Consider the following 7,982-nt stretch of genomic DNA (forward strand, 5'->3'; position numbering starts at 1 on the left):
TATGGTGTTGCTACTCTGTGTTTTACTCGATAATTTCTTAAGAGTTTATCAAATATCATGGATATAAAATATGATCCACCATCACTTATGACAAGTCGTGGTACTCCAAATCTGGGAAAAATATTATTCTTGAACATCTTGATGACTACTCTTGTGTCGTTGGTGGGTGCAGCTATAGCTTCTATCCATTTGGACACATAGTCAACGGCTACCAAAATGTACTTGTTTCCCAACAAAGATGGAAAAGGTCCCATGAAATCAATACCCCAAACATCAAATAGTTTTACTTCTTGGATGTTCTTCAAAGGCATTTCGTCACGTCTTGAGATGTTTCCAGCACGCTGGCACCGAATACATTGGACAATATAAGTATGGACATCACGCCATAGGTTTGGCCAATAAAGACCAGCTTGAAGGATCTTAGTGTATGTCTTGGATGTGCTTGAGTGTCCACCATAGGGTGAAGAGTGACAATGCTCTATGATATTTCTGACTTCTTCTTCCGGGACGCAACGCCGAAATATATTATTTGTTCCTCTTTTGAAAAGGAGTGGTTCATCCCAATATAAGTGTCTTATATCTTTAAAGAATTTCTTCTTCTGTTGATAGTTGAGGTCAGGTGGTATGATATCAACGGCTAGATAGTTCACAAAATCAGCGTACCATGGTACTCTGCTAATTTCTGAAATCGTCCCAAAGTTGTGTCTATCAGGTTCAAGGGGAGCGGTATCTATCTTAGCTATCAGTCTGTCATAGGTGAAATCATCATTTATAGGTAAATGGCCTGGCTTCAAATGCTCTAATCTGGAAAGATGGTCAGCAACTACGTTTTCTGTTCCTTTTTTGTCTCTAATATCTAAGTCGAGTTCTTGTAGCAAAAGGATCCATCTGAGTAATCTAGGTTTCGCATCCTTTTTGCTGAGAAGGTAACGGATAGCTACATGGTTTGTATAGACTATAATCTTAGATCCTACAAGATAAGACCTAAATTTATCGATTGTGAAAACTACAGCTAGGAGTTCCTTCTCTGTTGTTGTATAATTTAATTGAGCGGAATCTAGGGTTCTAGTAGCGTAATATATTACATTAGTTTCTTATCTTTTCTTTGCTCTAAAACAGCTCCTATAGCGAAATCGCTAGCATCACACATTATTTCGAAGGGTTTAGCCCAATCCGGAGATTGTAAAATGGGTGCTGAAGTTAGCGCTTATTTTAACTGATTAAAGGCTTTGATGCATTTTTCATCGAAAATGAATTCAATGTCTTTCATCAGGAGGCCAGTCAGGGGTTTTGTTATTTTAGAGAAATCTTTGATGAAGCGTTGGTAGAAACCAGCGTGTCCAAGAAAACTACAGACTTCTCTAACTGTCTTAGGAGGGTTAAGGTTTTCTATAACTTCTATCTTTGCTTTGTCGACCTCAATGCCTCTTTCAGATATTATATGTCCTAACATTATGCCTTCTTTAACCATAAAGTGGCATTTCTACGAGTTTAACACAAGATTAACTTCTATGCATCTCTCTAGGATTTTCTCAAGGTTAATGAGGTAGTCTTCAAAGTCTAACCCACACACCAAGAAATCGTCCATGAATACTTCCATAATTCCGTCGAGATAATCTACGAAGATTGACATCATACAACATTAGAAAGTAGTTGGCGCATTACAGAGTCCAAACGACATTCGTCTGTAAGCAAACGTTCCGTAAGGACAGGTAAAGGTTGTTTTCTCTTGATCCTCGGGGTGTATGGGTATTTGGAAAAATTCAGAATATCCATCCAGATAACAAAAGTAAGAGTGTCTGGAAAGACGCTCCAGCATTTGATCTATGAATGGAAGGGGGAAATGGTATTTCCTAGTTCCTTATTGAGCTTCCTATAATCTATGCACATACGACATCCGCCTTCTATACGTTTAGCTACATGCTCGCCCTTCTCGTTCTGCACGACTGTGATGCCTCCCTTTTGGGGTACCACATGTATAGGACTTACCCATTTACTATCAGAGATCTGATAGATTATACCAGCCTCTATCAATTTAAGGACTTCCTTCTTTACCACCTCACTCATCACAGGGTTGATTCTTCTCTGATGTTCCCTGGAAGGTTTTGAATCCTCCTCTAGCGAGATCATGTGCATACACACGGATGGGCTTATACCTTTTAAATCAGAGATGTTGTACCCTAAGGCAGATGGGTATCTTCTTAAAACATTCAAGAGTCGGTCCGTCTCGTCTTGGTTTAAGGTAGCACTAACTATTACTAGGCAGTTCATTTCTTTATCCAAAAACTCATATCTAAAGTTCTTGGGTAGTTCCTTAAGTTCTTGAGCTGGTTTTTGAGAATTTGGTGAAAGGTCTGGAGTAAGATCCAAACATTCGTTGGTGTGAGGTTTTGTTTCCCCTAGCTCGTCATCCTTTTCATCCGGGTTTGAAAATGGTTTGATTACAGGTTCTTCTCAATCAAATTCCCTTATGCACTCATCTATGATATCGATCGCATAACATGCGTCTCCTAGAATTGGTGCCATCAGGAATTTTGAAAGAATGAACTCGATCTTTTCATCCCCTACTTCGAAGGTTAATTCTCCTCTTTTAACATCTATTATAGCTCTAGCTGTTGATAAGAATGGTCTACCTAAAAGGATAGGGATATCTTCGTCTTCTTAGATATCCATGACCACAAAGTCTGTTGGGATATAAAGTTGACCGATCCTAACTGGGATGTCTTCTAAAATGCCTATAGGATACTTAACAGACCTATCGGCTAATTTAAGGGACATCTTAGTTGGTTGTAATTCTCCTAAGTTTAACCTTTTACATAATAGCGCCTTAAGTCTAGGAAAGTTTTGTCGATCACATGACTCCCTAAAATGCAAGGTACAGAAAAATTATCAGGTTCTTTCTCCTTCTTAGCGAGTTTATCCTCAGAAATAAAGTTGCATTCCAAGGGTTTTGGATCGTCAAGCCTATGCTTGTTGGTTAGGATATCTTTGAGAAATTTGGCGTAAGATGGAATTTGGGTGATAGCTTCGGTGAAAGGAATCTCTACATGAAGCTTCTCTATTACTTTTATAAATTTTTGGTATTAGTTATTGATTTTGGTTTGTTTAAGTCTTTGCGGATATGGGATTGGTGGTTTGTACGAGGGTGGTGGTTTGTAAGTTTTATCCTTGGCTTCTCCTTCTTGGTCGGTTTGTTTATCGGGTTCTACTGGTTCCTCTTCTTGGTTGGTAGGTATATTTTCTTTAGAAGTTTTGGACTCGCTCATTGATGGGTTATGAGGCCCTTCGTAAGCGGTCCCACTTCGTAACGAGATAGCATTAGCTTGCCCTCGAGGGTTTGGTTCAGGTTGTCCAGGGAATTAGCCTCCAGGTGTAGTTTGTGGGGCTTGGTTTTGTGCTACCTGTGAAATCTGGGTTTCAAGCATCTTGTTGTGAGTGATTATCTGTCGCATTACGCGAAAAACCGGCGGGAAAAGAAAACAACAGAGCCGCCACCGTGCGTTATTTATCCCAAAGGAGGGAAAGGAAACGCTCGAAGTAAACCTAGAAAGGAAATGGTCTCGCGACCAGAGATGCAAGGATCGGGAGTCGGTTATGCGAAGGGAAGGTATTAGCACCCATACGCATCCGTCGTACTCGACGGGATCCACGCTCAGAAAGAATAGAAGAAAGGTTGCTAAACAGACTGCTCAAGAACTGCACACACACTGGAAACAAACACAGATGAAAGACGGAAGAAGGTAACTCGGCAGGACATCGCATCCTGGTCCTACGTAGTCTGTCAGACACAGACATCAGAGTCGACGTAGTTCGGGGACAGGGGAAACGTGCTCGCTAGGATATCGCATCCTATGCATACGTATCTTCTCTAACCAGAGAAGAACCAGAGCACTCGTAGCTCGGCTAACGCACGCCAAACAAAACCCACGCAGGAAACCGACTGCCAATCGCTGGACTTACGTCAGACTCCACACAAACAAGCAAACACGGAAACCGAATGCCAATCGCTGGACTTACATCAGACTCCGAACCAACGAATACACACACAGGAAACCAACTGCCAATCGCTGGACTTATGTCAGACTCCAAACACACATACACAGGAAACCGAAGGCCAATCGCTGGACTTACATCAGACTCCTACCAGAAAGGGACAAACAACTCACACAAAAATAAAAGAAAGCGGGCGCCCAGAGAGATCAGCTCATCTCCTGCATACGTACCTCATCTGGTATGAGGATCAGGGCGACGTAGTTCCCCTTAACAGGGAAAGAACTTCTAACCTAACCAGAGACAAGGGAGATAACAAGCTACTAGGGAGACTACGACTCGAGCCTAGAAGTTGTCATGCATAAGATCCCTATGTTGAGGTCTCTATCCTAACTTGCACCGGAAGCAAGCTATCCTAAACAGCACAATCTAACAAATACAAGCACAATAAAGCAAGCACACACACTATATGCAAACAATTGGCTCATACAAGGCTAGGCTGTAGAAACAAGCCAACTGGAATGGGGTTTTTTTAGCTCTTAACCCTAACATTGAGAGTTAGGGTGAAGCAGATGAAATGGGAAGTGAGGGTAAGACCTCACAGCTCTTATCCCTGGTTTGGGAGAGCTTGACTCAAATAGAAAGTGTGGGAGTTCAGAATGTAGGAACTCTTCTCCACAAATGACTGACACAACAAGATCTTGGGTTCCTATTCACAATGCATCAGCACATGGTATGAGCAAAGTGAATGACACAACTGAATAGCAGGGGATGGACTGCACATCCCTTTTATCTGCCAATTGCCTCTTAAGAGGACTTTACCTGCTTGGCACAAAATTAAACAACCACAAACATTGCCTCTTAAGGAGGGCTTCAGACAGGTGTCTACCAAAGTAACATGACAGGTCTTCCAGACTACATGAAGATCAAGAAATTATACCTCAGTGGTATGCCAACCACAAGCAATGCAAAGCAAGTTCAAATGAACTTAAAGCAACTTAGGTACCTGTGGGAACAGCTAAACCAATCAGTACACTCAGATAAACAGTCAATAGTCAATATCAGACAGACAGACAAAACTAATCAAACAACAATGAGCAAGCCATAAACACAAGTAAATTGTCCTCAAAGCCTACAAAACAAACCAATGTTAGCCAATAATAACACATGATCAAGCTCAAATGAAGGAGCAACATCAATCATGGAGATGCATACTTGGACCTGAAATTCACAACTCAAATGTAAGTAACAAACCACTAGGTCAAAGCCTAGGGTCAAAAGTGAATCAAAAATCCAAAACAGAAGCTCAAACTCAACATGAATCATGTTTAACCAATCAAGAACAAGTCATAAAAAGGACCAAAGAAAAATCAATAGGCAAGTCCATTTAATAGGCAAGAGAAGTCAATGACCAATTCAAGGCACACATTTGAACATTAAGAATGAAAATTCCCAATCAAAACAGAAATGATTCAAATAATTCTGGAAAACTTCATGAGCATTCAACACATCCATAACATTCATCATACAAAAAATCAGAAGCATTAGAGGTCATTTGGCATGGAAATCAAATTGCACAAGTTAGACAACCAAAGGTGTGACACAAATTGTCACACCATGCAAACACAAGCATAAAACAGAATTGGTACATGAGAAAAATACCAAACCAAGCCTAAAACATCCATCAATGTGTCTAGAATCAGCAGGTAAAATTTCAAGTCCATTGGATTAAAATCAAGCATTTCATGATAGAAAGAGCAAGGCAAGGTCACATATGCATACATGATCAATCAACCTAGAGCAAATAAAATTCCAGCCATGCACAACTTCATAAAAAATCATCATAAAACACTAGACATCTCAAGGAACAATTTTCAAAAAACCAGGTATTTTTTGGATCATTTTTCAATTTGATATGCATTTTACAAGTTGGAAAAAATAATGAAAATCAAGATGAACATATATTGGAAATTTGGAGGGAATAGGCAAAATGAAGAATTAATTTGAAAAACTGCTGCCACCAGGAATCAAAGCAGGTATCACAGAACAAACAATGTTCTGGGCGCGTTCTTCAGGTAGAACCCTAGCGCACCAGGCTATGAAGATCTTCATCTTCTTCATGAAGATGAAGATGAACACCATGAATGTTCATGCAAGCTTTTTCCAGAATTTCCAGATTTTCTCAGAATTTTAAAAATTATATACCGTTGGAAAGCTCTTTCAATGTAGAATTCAAATATCATATTATCTAAGCCTAAATCTCCATGGATTTTCTGAATCGAAGCAAAGAAGTTTCTAGATCTAAATTTTAATTCAACATAACTTCTTCATTATTTGTCCGTTTTTCAAGTTCTTTATATCAGAATTCTCACCATGAAAAACTCTACAAGATTATGTGCATAAAATCATGAATTAAGAGGTTCGAATTTTGCACCTTCTTGAAGCTTCAACAATGGCAGTGGTGGATTCAAGTGTCCAAAAGCATCCAAATCCCTTCTATCAACCTTGTAATGACCTCTGAAGTTGAAATTGAAGCTTGAGATGAACTAGATCTTGATTAAACTTGAATCTCCATCATCATGTTCATGATCTTCATATACTCAATTCTTCACCAAATTTCACAATCAATGGCTTGATCTATACTGAATAATGATCCAAGAACACAAATATGCAATAAAAATCAAGTGTTCTTTGAAGAATTTTTGAATTTGGAAGAAGAGAATTTTTGGAGGGAAATTTTGGATCTAGATCTAGAAATGTGAAATTGTGAAAATTCTGTTATAATTAACTATTTATATGACATGTTAATCCATTTTCTAATCATGCTTAGGCTTGGCTAATTATTTTTTAATGAGAAAAGAGGTGTTATGCAAAATTTGTTTTTTTCACCCCATGCATGCAACATGCACGTGAACAGTAACAATGGCCATGCATTTTCACTTAAAACCATGTTATGAACATATTGGAATGGCTAAAAAGTCCATATGATGCACCAATTTTGAATTCATGATTTTCCCTCCAAAATGGACATGAATATGCGTATGATCATATGATGAATTTTCATGCAATGTGATGAATGATTTGGAAAGTTCATGTCATGAGAAGAAATTTGCAAAAAGAGCCACTCAATTTGGAGTTTTGGTTCAAAAGATATGGTCATTTGAAGTTCCATGCACACTTGGCAATGATTTGATCATAACTCCTTAACCATTCATTAGAAATTCATGATCTTGGACTTTTTGGAAATGAGAGAGAAAGATATTCAACTTTCATGTTGGACAAAAATTAATTTGAAGCTTCTTTGATGTTTGAAAGTTGAGTTGGAGTTGGTCCAAAAACTTGCCATTTTTGGAAACTTGAAATTACCGGTCACTTTCCATTTTGGGAAACTTTTGATCTGGCTTCAAAATCTTCAAGGTAGATGTTGAACATGTTGAATAACCTTCTTTGGGACATGAATGAAGTGTCTCAATCCATTTCTCCATCTCCTAACCCTCAATTGACTTGCAGTTGACTTTTATGGGCCTCAGATGACTTGGTCATGCACTGTGGACTTTGAGCCTCTAGCCTTTGGTCAAGTTGCTTCAAAATGATCCTTGTGCCATGTAAGCTCTCTAGGATAACCATAGGGCCTTTATCTCATAGAAAAACCCTTGCTCTCTTGCACAGATGGATTCTCCTGATCAATTTGACTGATGAAATGCAATGGACTATGCAATGTGAATGCAATGTTAATGACCTAAAAATGAAATGAATGTACAAATGGGAGGTGAAAATTTGAGGTGCTACATTATCTGATCAACCTTGGTTCCTAATTGCGTTATCAGTTCATTTACGTGAATGTTCTGGTTTAGGAATTCTTTATTTTCCTGAATCTGGCCTGATATAAAGCTTTCCATGATCTTCTCAAGGTTAGACTTCTAAGGCACAACTTGCATAGGTTGATTTGGTTTTTGGGCTTGATAACCTTGTGGTATTTGAGGTGCATAATT

Source organism: Lathyrus oleraceus, chromosome 5 (assembly GCF_024323335.1).
Source record: "Lathyrus oleraceus cultivar Zhongwan6 chromosome 5, CAAS_Psat_ZW6_1.0, whole genome shotgun sequence".
Lineage (NCBI taxonomy): Eukaryota > Viridiplantae > Streptophyta > Magnoliopsida > Fabales > Fabaceae > Lathyrus > Lathyrus oleraceus.